This window comes from Balaenoptera borealis (assembly GCF_965194805.1).
Source record: "Balaenoptera borealis genome assembly, contig: HAP1_SCAFFOLD_701, whole genome shotgun sequence".
Classification (NCBI taxonomy): Eukaryota; Metazoa; Chordata; class Mammalia; order Artiodactyla; family Balaenopteridae; genus Balaenoptera; species Balaenoptera borealis.
Window position 1 is genome coordinate 364,816 of NW_028123499.1, and position 16,635 is coordinate 381,450.

A 16,635-nucleotide genomic window follows, 5' to 3' on the forward strand; every position below is an offset into this window, starting at 1 on the left:
CTCCCTGGGAAATACATCTTTATTTCTCAATGGAGTGTCTGTCTCACTACCTACTGGGAAGTTGGGTGTTACATGAACAAATTTTCCATGTGTATTTATATGTTTCACCTTGCTGCCTTTTCCCAACCTTTCAATCTGCTAATATTTTGCCTTATGTGTATGAGCTGCTATATATTTCATTTTTGTTATTCTATTTGAATCCTGCCAATTCCTAGACGTTTCCCCAATAATAAAATTTTAATGATTCAAAAGAATATTAGAGTTAAAGTGAAAAATATTAATAAAAACAATGTATATTCATTTCAGAAAATTAGTTATATTTTCCAAAATATCTTTTCAAAGAAGAGGATTTTTAAGTGTGTGTTCAGTTGAAAGAAGGAATTACTTTTTCAGTTATAAATATCATGAAAATTACATAATTTATAAGTAGATACTGACTTTCTAAAATGAACATCAAAATTTATTGAACACCATGTGTATCTTTATCCAGGCAACTTGAGAAATAATTAATCTTGATATTCATAGAAAATGGAAATCAATAACTAAAATGTGAGAAACATTAACTAGCATGTTGTAAATTCTGTAAATTCCATTGATGTTTTAAGGATTTAATCTAAGTCTTTGATTCTAAAGAGTAGCATCACTTAAAGTAATTTAGCCTAACTAAAGAATGACTTATGTAATATTCCAAGATTACAACCATGTAGAGAAGTATTAGGCAACTGGCCAAATCAGAGCCTAATAGATGACAATATATTTAGAATTTTTTCATTTAATCAAAAAATAAATTTTAATAACTAACAAATCATGATGGCCATCTACTCCTAATGTTCACATCTGCTTAAAGTTGCGTTTTAAATAATAGAGTCTGTCCATTATATTGCCAACAAATTTTCATGCAAGGTTGAACTATGTCATGTAATGGGATGAGGTGACATGGATTTTGATACTTGCCTTTCCTCTGTGACCTTGGGCATTCCAACTTAATAAAAAATAAATAAATAATTGACTTCAACCATCAAAGCACTGAGTCAGATGTCACAGGGATAGAAACCAAAAGGAAACACTGTCCTCGCACTGGAGGAGTACACAATTCCCTTGGGGACAAAAGTATGAAAAGTATACAAGTTTCTATAATTCAACGTAGGCTTTAAGTGCCTTTGAAGAGGGACTCTGGGAGGGATCACGCCAAGAAGTACTTTCCAGAACTTCTGCTGCCAGTGTCCTTGTCCTCACGGTGAGCCACAGCCACCCCTGCCTCTGCAGGAGACCCTCCAACACTAGCAGCTGTGCCCGGTCTCAGTTGCGGCACCTGGGATCTTTGTTGTCGTGTGCTGGATCTTTGTTGCGGCATGCAGGATCTTTGGTTGCAGCATGTGAACACTTAGTTGCGGCATGTGGGATCTAGTTCCCTGACCAGGGATTGAACCTGGGCCTCCTGCATTGGGGGAGCAGAGTCTTAGCCACTGGACCACCAGGGAAGTCCCTAGTGCTACTCCACTGGTGGTTGTGCTCCAGTTTCTTTCCCATTTACCTGATGGGCTTTGCAGTTATTTCCAGTCTTGGGCTACTTTGACTGTTTTGGTGATCAACAAAGGGACCCAAAGCAGACTTCTCTCCTTCGCCTGAACACTACAATGAGCCAGAGCCGTGGTACCAGCAGAGGCCTCTGGTGCCCATCCACCTCCTTGGAGAATCCAGACAAATTTGGATGAATCTCTTCTGGTTCTCAGATTTCTCATATTGGTTGATGATCCTGAGTTTTATTTGGCAGTATATATCAGCCATGTGGCTGACAAGGTCTTGGTGCTCTGGCCGGGTGTCAGGCCTGTGCCTCTGAGGTGGCAGAGCCGAGTTCGGGACATTGCTCCACCAGAGACCTCCCAGCTCCATGTAATATCAAACGGCAAGAGCTCTCCCAGAGATCTCCATCTCAATGCTAAGACCCAGCTCCACTCAATGACAGCAAGCTACAGTGCTGGACACCCTATGCCAAACAACTAGCAAGACAAGAACACAACCCCACCCGTTAGCAGAGAGGCTGCCTAAAATCATAATAAGGTCACAGACACCCCAAAACACACCACTGGACGCGGTCCTGCCCACCATAAAGACAAGATCCAGCCTCATCCACCAGAACACAGGCACTAGTCCCCTCCACCAGGAAACCTACACAACCCACTGAACCAACCTTAGTCACTGGGGACACACACCAAAAACAACAGGAACTATGAACCTGCAGCCTGTGAAAAGGAGACCCCAAAACAGTAAGTTAAGCAAAATGAGAAGACAGAGAAATAAGCAGCAGATGAAGGAGCAAGGTAAAAACACACCAGACCTAACAAATGAAGAGGAAATAGGCAGTCTACCTGGAAAAGAATTCAGAGTAATGATAGTAAAGGTGATCCAAAATCTTGGAAATAGACTGGAGAAAATACAAGAAATGTTTAACAAGGGCCTAGAAGAACTAAAGAGCAAACAAAAAATGATGAACAACACAATAAATGAAATTAAAAATTCTCTAGAAGGAATCAATAGCAGAATAACTGAGGCAGAAGAACGGATAAGTGACCTGCCTGGAAGATAAAATAGTGGAAATAACTACTGCAGAGCAGAATAAGGAAAAAAGAATGAAAAGAACTGAGGACAGTCTCAGAGACCTCTGGGACAACGTTAAATGCACCAACATTCGAATTATAGGGGTCCCAGAAGAAGAAGAGAAAAAGAAAGGGACTGAGAAAATATTTGAAGAGATTATAGTTGTAAACTTCCCTCATATGGGAAAGGAAATAGTCACTCAAGTCCAGGAAGCACAGAGAGTCCCATACAAGATAAATCCAAGGAGAAACACGCCAAGACACATATTAATCAAACTATCAAATATTAAATACAAAGAAAAAATATTAAAAGCCTCAAGGGAAAAACAACAAATAACATACAAGGGAATTCCCATAAGGTTAACTGCTGATCTGTCAGCAGAAACTCTGCAAGCCAGAAGGGAGTGGCAGGACATACTTAAAGTGATGAAAGGGAAAAACCTACAACCAAGATTACTCTACCCAGCAGGGATCTCATTCAGATTTGACAGAAAAATTAAAACCTTTACAGACAAGCAAAAGCTGAGAGGATTCAGCACCACCAAACTAGCTTTACAACAAATGCTAAAGGAACTTCTCTAGGCAGGAAACACAAGGGAAGGAAAACCTACAATAGCACACCCAAAACAATTAAGAAGATGGTAATAGGAACATACATATTGATAATTACCTTAAGTGTAAATGGATGAAATGCTCCAACCAAAAGACATAGACTGGCTGAATGGATACAAAAACAAGACCCATAAATATGCTGTCTACAAGAGACCCACTTCAGGCAATAAAAATAAAGTTAAAAATGAGAAAAAAAAAGTGACTTTGAAGAGATTTTTTAAAATCTGGAAACTAAAAGGAAGTAAATATTATAATGATGAGATAACATTCAAGGTGGGCTTTCAAATATGTGTACTATTTCAGAAGAGAAATGGAGAATTGGATGAGAGAGCAGTGCAGTCAGAGAAAAGAGCATGAAATCTTGGGAAAAATGTGTAAAAGTAAGAAACATCTTCAGAAAGAGCAAGTCATAAAGTGTTATTTTAGAGTGAGCAAATGTAGAGGAATGATAGTATATAAAGCCAGAAAAGTAGTTTAAAATCATATTATAGAGGAATTTAATTGAGAGAATTTAACTGATTAACTCTACAAATAATTTTTTGGGGCTACAATTCCAGAGACCATGTTACACACTAAAAATCCATACTTCACATTATAAGAAACACCAGGTCTTGAGACTATATAGAGTAAAGGAAAATAGGAACAAATGACATAATTACATAACAATATCTGAAACTACAATTATATGATTCTGAAGGTTGTGATAGACAGTTGCACAGTTCTAGAAAATACATGATATGAACTATGACTTCATCAGATAGATGAATGGAGAATTCCCTGAAGAAAAAAAAAAAATGAGTTCAGAGGACAGAGGTGAAAGGAGGACAAAAGAGTATTACATGCATGTGAGAAAGTGTGTATGAAATGTAAGGCCAGTGTGGCTGCAGTACAGGGAGCCAGGTGTTCTCCAGTTGTAGGGGAAATAGGAAACACAAGACAGTCCCAGATGTTGCAGGGTTTTTAAAAGTCAGTTTGTTCTTTATCCTAAAAGTAATGGGTAATTATTTAAGTGAATAATAAGAGAAAATGTTGTTTTATTATTATCAGAACTAAAACACTCACTGTTGAGTGAAGAAAAGTTGGAGGGGCAAAAGGGTTGGAAGGAAGGAGATGAAAATGTTGCTACAGTGGACCAGTTGAGAGCTAATGATTGCTCCAAATAAGTGCTTTGGAGATAGATATCTGTACGAATTTAAGAAATATTTAAGATGTAAAATGGAAAGTACATTGTGGAGAATTAGAAATTAAAGGGACAGAGTTATCCAAGGTTACTCTTTGTCGCTGGATTGTGATATTTAATTGAATAATGGTTTTATTCACAGTGATAGAGAATTTAGGCAAGACTGGGAAATAAAATTCTTTAAAGGAGGGAGACTACAAACTCATTTTAAGTACCTATGGGGTTCCTTTGAAGTAGATGTCAAAGCAGTGATGCAGATTTACAATTTCAAAGAGTGAGGCTAGACTGGATTATTGATGTAGGAGCAGTAATGGGGCTTTGCTAGGGAGCAATGAAAAAGTAATAATGCACCCCAAAATACTGACCAAGTAGCATGGGATAAGACTGAAAGATGAAGAAAGAATAAATGAGTGTTAAGAGAAAGCCTAGAGTGTGACATCACGGAACTGTTTTAAGAAAGAGGGCAGCAAATGCTGAGACAGCAAGTAAAAGGATATTGACCACTAGCTTTCCAGGTGGAGAAATCAATGAAGATTTTAGAAGTGTTATTTCAGAGAGGTTATGGAAAGAAAACAGATTTTTCTGCATTAAAGAGAGAAAGGTAGTGAGGAAATAGAGCCAGTGTTCAAAGGTAAATATTTTAAGAAATGGTTTGTACAGGTAGGTGACAGGGCCACAGTTGAAGAAGCATACAATTAAATTGAAGGATTAAAAAAAAAAATGGAATACTGAATATATTCAATGGAAAAATACAGTCGAAGAGAAATGGGATTATACTACATTTGGTACCTGGCATAAATCATTGATTTTTTCCTAATAGAAATGACAAGATAGAAAACTTTATTTCTTGAAAATTAATACAGCTAAGGTAAAATGATGACTTGAAGCTAAGTCCCTCTTGAAGGAGATAAGAAAAAAATGCAAGGGCTGATATAAACGTGTATAACTGAACTTTTGGACTTGAGGTACATTAATGGCAGAGAGATTGGAATAGAAAAATAAGGAAACTGATGTGATAGTTCTGAAAAGGTAGAATCTATTGCAACTGGTAAATGGTTTTACCAAGAAATTAGAGCTACTTATGGTGAACCAGAGGCAAATGTCCAGGATATAATTATTGGCTTTTGAAAGCATCTGAGGAAATGATTTACAGGAAGGATGAGGTATTTCCTCTACATTGCTAAGTCCAATGATCAGTTTCCTGACTTCATTTTGCTTGAGCTGGTAGCAACGTTTAGTAAAGGTTATCAGTACCTTAAAATTCTTTATTCATTTGGCTTTAAGAAAACAAACACTCCTGATTTTGTCCAAAAGTACTGGAATTCTTTTTTGATTTCTTGGAAAAAATCTGGAGAGATCCAGGGATCAGTTCTTGGAATTCTTCATTTTACTGATTTTCTGCATGGTATTTTCCATTAAATAGCTTGAGGTGCTTTTGATAGGCTAGCAAGTCCTACATTTTTATCTCAGTCCTGAACTCTAATAATATATCTTTAACACTATTTGACTTCTTTGCTTGGATCTCAAGTAGGTCTTTTAAAATTAACAGGACCCAAACCCATATCCTAATTGGAGCTCCTCCAGTAAGAGCCTGCTAATCTTGCAATCTCCCTCCCTTAAATTAATAAGTACCCTACCCTTCTTGTTCTTCAGGCCATGATCTTGAAGTTGTTAGCCACACCTCACATCCATTCCATCAACATACGTTGTTGGCTCATTGTTCAGGATATATTCTATATCTGAACACTTCTCACTGTTGCTACTGCCACAAAGCGTCTTCCTTACTTCTCCTATTATTATTGTTCTTCAGACACACAAGATTCCATGCTCTTTTTGGTATAAATTAAGCATGCTTATATTTTAGAACCTTTAAATTGGCTAATCTGTCTGCTTGCAATACCCTTTTTCATCATATCTGCATAGCTTGCTCTCTCATCTTTAAGTCTCTACACAAATATATTTTTTAACAAAATTCTCCCTGAATACCATTATAAAAGAGATTATACCTCACTCCCACACTTTCCATAATTTTCCCATGCTTTATTTTTCCCCATGGTAGTGTACCATGCAGTGTACAGTTTAATTTTCACTAGTTTATTTATTTATTGGTTACTTCTGGCTTGAGCAGTACTATCCAATGGAACTTTCTGCATTATGGAAATACTCTGTATCTGGCCTTTCCAAATTGGAAGCTGCTACCACGTGTGAATTTTGATAACATGAAATATAGATAGAGTGACTAAGAAAATGGATCATGATTTTATTTAACTTACTTTAAGTTGTAATTTAAATAGCCACACATGGCCAGTGGCTATCATCTTAGACAGTGCAAAGCTAAAATGTTAAACTGTAATGGCAAGGATTGTTCTCTGTTTTCTCTACTTCTTTCATTATTCTGTATAGACTGTCTAAAGCACAGTAAGTGCCCAATACATACATGCGTTAATGAATGAATGAAAGTAGAAGTCCAGTAGTTAGTTGATAATATTAATTTTGGGTCATGGAAGACCAATAATTAATTAAGATCAAACTGGAAGTTCATTAAAGAGATTTTTTAAAATTTGAATTTAGAAAGAAAATAAAGAATAAGCAAACCGTGATATTTCAAAAAAGATATTTCAAGGAGAGATTTGCAATTTATAAAGATTTTGAGGAGAATGAAAAGCATGAAAATAACGTCCTTGAAATTTGAAAAAATGGTAGTCATAAGTAACCACAGATAGAGAAGAATCAGTGCTTTGGTGAAGGAATGTCAAGAAGCTAACCCAGGCTTCAAAGTTTAGGGTGGGGTTGGACTAGAGAGAGTTGGGTAAATTAGGCAAATTGGCACATTAGCCATTTATTAAAGACTAGAAGAAAAAGGTAAGTTATAACAGTGGAGAAATACTTTAGTCTGTATTTGTTTGTTTTTAGTTTAATAACAATTGACCAGTTGTTTTGTGACTGTTGGTACAAAAACAATGAGAGGTATTTTAAGAAGCAGAACATAATTGGTAGACTAGGCTCTTAGAGGAGATGCCTTTGGATTGACTCAGGTTAATACAGATTTTAATTGGAAAGAAAAAGATTCTCTGTCTCTGCTTCTCTCTCTTTCTTTCTCTCTCTCTCTCTCTCTCTGCTTCTCTCTCTCTCTCTCTGGAGGAAGAAAGGAAATGTTAGAGAAGAGATAAGCAGAAAGTTTAAGGTTAAGAAATGCCTTTTCAGTGTTTCCAAATCATAACAGAATGGAGGGAAAGTACTTAGTTAAGCAGAGGATAACACTGCTCTGGAAGATATGATAGGAATTAATAAAGTGTTGTTGAGCAACAATGCAGGTCCAGCTGAGGTTAGAAAACATGAACAAATCATGTTTTCGCGAATATTGCCAATCATATTTGACAGCTCTGGTGTTAGAAGACACAAAAAGGCAGGGAAAAACAAGAGAAGTTTTAACTCTGCAATTTCATATATAATGTTAAAAAATTCATCTGTGCCAAGATGACAAAGAATCAGGAATCCAATACATAGCAAGAAAGATAAATATGTTGTGATGATTGAACTTTCTGGAAGAGGTGGTGTATCATAATATAACATGCCTGAAAGACCTTCCCAAAGTGCTGCAGTGTAAAACAAGACTGATGATAATAGCTACATTTATTCCTGTCCATTGACAGATTTAAACGTGGAAGTAAATTTAGCTATTGCACTTGTAACGTAATTACTTTAAATTAAAAAAAAAAAAGTGAATACCCATAATAATACTGATGACAATAAGGTATTAACTTGCTAATATATATTTCACACTGTCTACAATGACATAGAATTTTTAGATAGTATCTATCTCTTCTATTATTAATTTTTTCAGGGCATTGAGAACAGTTCCTTATTCAGAGAACAAATTCCTTTCCTTAATCAGTGACTATAATTTAATTTCTCAGTACTAATTTTCACATATTAGAATGTAAACTTCACCGCTTAACCCCAGACTACATTCTGTGCACATTTGAGAGCATCTTCCTGGTGTTTGAACTCCTCTGCCTGTCCTGAGTGTGTGCATGCTGTCAGCTGCAGGACCTGGCTTAATCCTCCCTTTAGCTTTGGAGGGTTGTTCTGGCCGTTTATCATCCAGTCCTTCTGACTGTGACACTTAAGGCTAAGTTTAAGTTAAAAAATTCACTCAGGTAGTTTGTGGTAGCACCAAGATTAGCATCATGACTTCTGTACTGCTGTCTGATGTACTCTTTTTGAATTTCTCTCCATTCAAAATGGTAAATCTCAGCTTTCTGATTTGACATTTCAGACCACTCAGGAACTCTTCCCTACATAGATTGGTGCTTTTTACTTCCCAGCATCAAATTATCAGGCCAGTTTGAATGCTTTCTTCCTGGGTCTCATATGTTCTTCCTTCTTGGTTCACTAATTAATTTTGCTGCAACCCATCTGCAGTGGACTGAATGCTTCTGTCCTCTGTGCCGCCACACCCACAATTCATATGTTGAAATCCTAACCTTCATTGTCATGGTGTTAGGAGGTGGGGTCTTTGGGAGTTGATGAGAATTAGATGAAGTCATGAGGATGGAGTTCTCATGAATGGAATTAGGGTCCTTATAAAAGAAAAATGATAGAGATCCCGGGGCTCCTTCTGCCACATGAAGTTACAGTGTGAAGAGGGCTGTCAATGAGGAAATGGGTCCTCACCAGACACCAGATCTGTTGGTGTCTTGATATTGGACTTCCTAGCCTCCAGAACTGTGAGAAATAAAGGTTTGTTATTTATAAGCCACGCTGTTTACAGTATTTTTTTTTATAGGAACCTGAATGCATTTCAGTTAGCCAGCCCAAAGCAAGATCTTACTGATATATTTTTTAATGTTTGCATATCTGAAAATGTCTTTATTCCACCTTCACATTTGATTTGTGGTTTGGTTGGATGCCTGTTTTAAATTCTGTTAACTTTGTTAGTTGAAAACACTCTTTCCATACTCAGTGTTCTGGATGGGAGTTTGGTGCCCATCTTTATTGTCCCTGATTTATGACATGTTTATTTGATTTTATTTCCTACCATCTATTTAATTTTTTCCTCAAGTTTTCAAAATCTTATTTAAATTTAAAAGGGCTTTTAATTTTATTGGTTTTGGTCACAGATGCCTTTTTTTTTTTTTTTTTTTAATAGCTACTTTATTTATTTATTTATTTATTTGATTTTTGGCTGTGTTGGGTCTTCGGTTCATGCGAGGGCTTTCTCTAGTTGAGGCAAGTGGGGGCCACTCTTCACCGCGGTGCGGGGACCGCTCTTCATCGCGGTGCGCGGGCCTTTCACTATCGCGGCCCCTCCCGTCGCGGGGCACAGGCTCCAGACGCGCAGGCTCAGTAGTTGTGGCTCACGGGCCCAGCTGCTCTGTGGCATGTGGGATCTTCCCAGACCAGGGCTCGAACCCGTGTCCCCTGCATTAGCAGGCAGATTCTCAACCACTGCGCCACCAGGGAAGCCCACAGATGCCTTTTTTTAATAGGTGCAATTTCTTCTTGAAGAAGGCTTCCTTCATCAGTTGGTAAAAACAATATGTCTCTATGGTTGATTTAAATTAATTTCTGGGGAACCATGATGTCTAATGGCATTGCCACTTTTGCTGACTGGAATTTTGTTTTTAATTACTTGGACAGTTCTGGGTAGACAAAAAGAGTCTGGCAAAAGATAATTAAGAAATAGATACCTAGAAACTAATTAGATGTTGGTAAATTCCTCATCCTTTCTATACATTGGTTTAATTTCTATATGTATTCTCTACACTCTCTTGGTCCTTTCAGGCTGCTGTAACAAAATACCATAGACTGGGTGGCATATAAAAAACATAAACTTATTTCTCACAGTTCTGGAAGCTGGAAATCCAAGATCCAAGTGCCAGCATGGTCAAGTTCTGGTAAGGGCGCTCTTCCAAGTGGCAGACTGCTGACTTCTTGTATCCTCACAGGGTGTACAGCAGAGAGCAGTAACCTCTCTGGTGGCTCCTATAAAGCCATTAACCCTGTCACCTCCCAAAGGCCCCACCTCCTGACACCATCACACTGTGGGGGTGGGGTTTCAGCATATGAATTTAGGAGGAACAATAACCCACACATGAAAGAGAGAGCAAGGAGAAAAAAAAGGAGAAAGAGATTTCTGGACGTTGGAAAAGATCAGTAAAGAAAAATGAGAACCATAGATTTTGAATATATTTATTTTTCTATAACTAGACTCTGTGCAATCACTGCTTCATTCTAGAAAAACTTGTTTGATTAGTCGTTTTGTCATAAAACTTTTGAGTCCTGTTTATAGCAACTCATTCTGTTATATCTATCCTCTAATACAACTCTATTTATACAAATGAGACCTTTGTTTGCTGTATTGCCTTGGGCTTACCTTCAAATGTTCTCATTCTTTATAATTTTGTTTCAAAAATTTCATACCTTATGTTTCAAAGGGGAAGTTGCAGGCTGTGAAGCTGTATTCTGATTTATGATTTATATTTTATTGCTTTGTTATCTATCTATCCCTCAAAAGTAAAAACATGCTATATAATTGTGAGAGTGTGTACATGGATGTGTTTAATTTTGGTGCTGTATGTTTCCTATAGCACCCAAATTAAACACACACATTGTTAGAAAATATTTTAAAAAGAAATAATATAATTATATGACATCCTTTAGATTTCCAGAAACTCACAATTCTTCTGGAATGATTATGAGTTTATTTGCAAAAATTACTTTTATAATTTCACTTGCTGCTCAAGGAAATTTTGGTTATTGGCCTTATTAATATATATATTTTTTTCTATCAGAAAAAATGAGATTAATGAAATGTAATGATTTGCTAGCTTGGTGTTGGAAAGTTCTGTTTGTCCCATTAGAAGAGAGAAGTTACACATTTACAACAAGATAGTAAAATGATATCATGTAATATTTTGTGAAATCTTACATTTTTAAATGACTGTCCAGGAAATATGTCCTGGTTATTTTCCATTTACTGCTACATTTCTTTCCCTGGCCCTGAGGTCAGTCCAGGAGGCTGACCTTAACAGAATCATTATCTAAGTCTCCATTGTCATCTTGCTTTCAGTGGGCTTGGGAGGAGAGACAGTTTGGGTCCATGTTCTTGTTCTGACCTCAGTCAGCACTATTCTACACACAATGTCCATTATTCAATAAAAAGTGACAAAAAACAATATCAAGCAACTAGATAAACACATAACATTTTCTGTAGTTTAAGAATCATCTTTTGGCTTACAAGATTTTCAAATGTAGGGGATTTTAAATGCCTACTCCGTTCTTCATTACCTGCTGAGTTATCCATGACCTAAATATATGCCTCATCCTTATATTTTTACCGTTAGACTCATATGCCTCCTTCAGGGGTGATGCATTCTACTCAATAATGACAGATAATGATATAAAATTTAAGCAAATAGTAATGTTATAAATGGACCTTAATCATTTCAAATCTTATGTTTCTCACTCAGAAAGGGCCAAGCTTTCCAAAATAGTAGTGGACCAGATGGAAGAAATGTAATATTCAAAGGCAAATCTATATATGTTACTTCAGATATATCAAGTAAAGGTAAAAATGGATATTTGTTTCTAAAGAGAGATAAAAGACCTTGCTAATTTTCATTAAGTACTTAGTCTTAATGAATTTCACTTAAATCCTAAGTAATTTTTAAATAGATCTTTATTGGAGTATAATTGCTTCACAATACTGTGTTAGTTTCTGCTGTACAACAAAGTGAATCAGCCATATGCATACATATATCCCCATATCCCTCTTGAGCCTCCCTCCCATCCTCCCTATCCCACCCCTGTAGGTCATCGCAAAGCACCGAGCTGATCTCCCTGTGCTGTGCTGCTTCTTCCCACTAGCTAACTGTTTTACATTTGGTAGTGTATGTATGTCAATGCTACTCTCAGTTCGCCCCAGCTTTCCCTTCCCACCCAATATCCTCAAGTCCATTCTCTATGTCTACATCTTTATTCCTGCCCTGCCACTAGCTTCATCAGTACCTTTTTTTTTTTTTTTTTTTTTAGATTGCATATATGGAATCTATTCCATATATGCGTTAGCATACGTATTTGTTTTTCTTTTTCTGACTTACTTCACTCTGTATGACAGACTCTAGGTCCATCCACCTCACTACAAATAACTCAGTTTCGTTTCTTTTTATGACTGAGTAATATTCCATTGTATATAGGTGCCACATCTTCTTTATCCATCTAGGTTAGTTCTATGTCCTGGTTATTGTAAATAGTGCTGCAGTGAACACTGTGGTACATGTCTCTTTTTTGAATTATGCTTTTCTCAGGGTATATGCCCAGTAGTGGGATTGCTGGGTCATATGGTAGTTCTAGTTTTAGTTTTTTAAGGAACCTCCACACTGTTCTCCATAGTTGTATCAACGTACATTCCCACCAACAGTGCAGGAGGGTTCCCTTTTCACCACGCCCTTTCCAGCATTTATTGTTTCTAGATTTTTTGATAATGGCCATTCTGACCGGTGTGAGGTATCACCTCACTGTAGTTTTGACTTGCATTTCTCTAATAATTAGTGATGTTGAGCATCTTTTTGTGTGCCTCTTGGCCATCTGTATGTCTTCTGGGACCTAATTAAACTTAAAAGCTTTTGCACAGCAAAGGAAACCATAAATAAGATGAAAAGACAACCCTCAGAATGGGAGAAAATGTTTGCCAGTGAAACAATAGATAAAGGATCAATCTCCGAAATATACAAACAGCTCGTGCAGCTCAATATCAAAAAAAACAAACAATCCAATTAAAAAATGGGCGGAAGACGTAAATAGACATTTCACCAGAGACATAAGTAATTTTTTGATTGACTTGAATGCCAGCTTTATATTCAGAGTGGTCAAGTTCAAATAATTTTTGGGAGAACTGAGCACACATGCAACAAAATGTGAGGACATTAATCGAAATTTAAGGACTATAAACTTTCCAAATAACTCTAACATAAAATCAGTGAAAAAATTTAAGCAATATATAATAGTGACATAACTGTTGCTTCAGTCTTCTTGTAAATTAAATATAAATAACACCGATAAGTAAATTTTCTTATATGGGTTTAATAAAAAATGGTTCTTGAAAATTAAGAGAAAAATTAAGTACAAAATTACATTGGAGTCAAAGTACATTTTATTGTTGTTGTTGTGATAACAGTTGCTAATTTTCAACAATACAGGAATTGTTGCCTAACTATAGTTTTCTTTGTTCCAAATAGATTTTTCAAAGCAAAAATATGACATAAATTTTGCCCATAAGATGATTAGACAAAACTGGCATTGGGATGGAAAATCATGTGTTTCAAGACCCTTCACACCAAGAGATATTTAGGCATTATTACTTAGATTAATTGAGCTTTTATTAAAGCTAATTTTCTAGTATTCACACTTCAAAATACAGATGGAAATAAAATATATAGTTCTCAATTTGGCAGGAGTGTACTATACAATTTATAATAAAGTTGATTTATATTAATTGCTAGAAAATTTATGGGCAACAGATTTATTTTAATGGAGTCATTTATTGTCCTAATTTGTTTTATTGATATTAGGATCCGGACATCTTGCTGTTTTAAAAAGATACTCAAGCACAGGGAGATCAGCTCCGTGCTTTGTGACCACCTAGAGGGGTGGGATAGGGACGGGGGAAGGGAGAGGCAAGAAGGAGGGCATCTGGGGCTATATGTATATGTATAGCTGATTCACTTTGATATACAGCAGAAACTAACACAACACTGTAAAGGAATTATACTCCAATAAAGATGTTAAAAAAAAAAAAGTTAACAAACAGCAAATTAAAAATGGATGATTTTTTAAATCCATTTACAATTAATTAAATAGTACATTTTGTTTTCTTTTCTTTTTTCTCCTTATGATTGTTGTTTTTCATTGTCGCCCCTATGTCCTTATGCTAATAAATAAAGTTGGTTTCTGCTAAATACAGTATTGAAAATCAAGAAGGAAATACAGTATTCTCTTATTCTCCTTTAATTTGAAAATATGTGTATTGGCACCACTATATTGCTTTCAGTTAACGTTAATTTGTGTGTACTTTACATTTTTTATCAGTCTTGCTAAGGGTTTCTCTTAGTTTCCTGTTGCTGCTGTAACAAATTAACACAATCTTAGTGACTTAAAACACCACAAATTTATTATTTTACAGTTCTGGAGATCACAGTTCAAAATAGGTCTAACTAAGCTACAGTTAAAATGTTTACAGGACCCCATTCCTTCTGCACATTCTGGGAATCCATTTTCTTGCCTTTCTCAGCTTCTAGAGGCTCTCCCCAATCCTCAGCTACTGGCCCCCTTCCATACTTACAGCCTGAAATGAAATCATTCTCACTTTGCTTCCACTGTCACATCTCCTTTTCTGACTCCGACACTTCTGCTTCCCTCGTCTACTCTTTTTCAAAATAAGGACCTTTGTGATTACACTGGCTCACCAGGGTAATTCAGGAAACGCTATGGAGATCCTAACTTAACTGCATCTGCAATGTCTCTTTGCCATGTAAGGGAACATATTCCCAGGTTCTGGGAAATAACACTTTTACAACTTGGGAGGGGGTATTATTCTACTACTACAGAGTTTATCAATTTTATTAAACTTTCAAAGATTAAAGCTTATGGCTTTGTTATTTTTCTCTATTTTATATCTTTGATCTTTGTTCTCATCATTCTACTTTTTATCCTTCTTCTTCCTCTGGGTTTTAAATTTTCCTTTTTCCTTTTTAGAATCTTGAGATGGAGGCTTAGCTTATTGATTTTTTAAACTTTCATATTTAAATGATAAAGTATATCCAAAGACTGTTTTGCCTCAATCATATAAGTTTTGATAAGGGAAATTTCTATTTCCATACTGTCAATAATATATTTTAAATTCCCATTGCATTTTTTTAAAGAAGTGTTAATTTAGACACGTACTGCTAATTCTCAAACACATAAGATTATCTCATTATTCTTCGCGAAAACACTTATTCATTTATGTATGTTCACAGAACATATGATCCTTTGTGACTTATTGAGACTTGTTTTATAGCCCCAAAGACTATGTATTTTAGCTGCCAGATGTAGTATTCTATAAATTTCTGTTAGGTAAGTTAGATAATAATATAGTTTAAAACTTTTATATCTAGAACAGATATAGCAGAGGAGAAGGGGTTGAGAGGTGGGCAAAATGGGTAAAAGGGATCGACTCTGTGGTGATGGATGATAACTACACTTTTGATGATGATCCCGTTGTGTATTGAATTACAGTGTTGCACACCGGAAACTTTTATAATGGTATACATCAATTTTACTTCAATAAAAAATAAAGCTTTTATAGCATTACTGATTTTTTTGTTTTTAATTATGAGAAAATCCTATTTGAAATAGCTGTGGTTCATTGTATATTTTTCTGTAGCTCCTGTTAATTCTGTCAATGTTTTAAATGTATGTTGCTTTGTGTTATTACTGGTTATTTTCTAAATTCAGCTTTTTAATCTTTCACTTTTCAAAGTGACTTAAATTATGCCCATTAGCCATTATTGTAAGTAAAATACCATGTATTGTTGTTTTGTCCTTTGTACTTTAGTTGTCACTCATTCTCCTTCTATTATGTGTTATGTATCCGCAGTGTAGTTTTTTCTTTAAAGAGTTAGTAACTATTTAATATATTTTATAAATATTATTTTATAGTTAAATTCACAATTTCCCTTTCCGGTGATCTTCATTTCTTCCTGCAGATACGTACATCAGTAAATTTGTGCTCATTTTTGTTTGTTTGTTTTGGTTTGGTTTGGTTTTCTTTGTCTTATCTGAAGCGCTATCAACAGTATTCCTTGCAGTCTGGTTCAGCTAGCAACAAATTCTGCCTGTTCTTGTTTATTTGAAAATTTCATTATTTAACCTTAATTTTGGGACAAAATTATTAGTAGATATAAAATTTGGGGGTTACACATTTTTCCTATAATTTCATTAAATATATGATTTTATTATCTCTGGCTTCACTTGTTTCTGATGATGTTAGCTCTCATTCTTCTTATTGTTGTGCCAGAATATAATGTATCTTTTTATTTTCTGGTTAAATATTATTTTCATTTATGATGTTTGACTATGATGTGACTTTCTTTGAATGTATTCTATTTGTGTCTTGCAGAATTTTTTAAAAATAAGTTTTTGTTTTTAGAAAAGATTTTAGATTTATAGAAAAATTGAAAGGGTAATACAGAGAGTTCCCAT

General features: G+C 35.6%; 1 long non-coding RNA gene across 10 annotated transcripts in view; it reads left to right on the forward strand.

Moving 5' to 3' along the window:
- Positions 1 to 16,635, forward strand: part of LOC309621566 — a 204,555-nt gene that overhangs the window by 184,054 nt on the left and 3,866 nt on the right. The gene's annotated exons all lie outside the window — the stretch shown is intronic.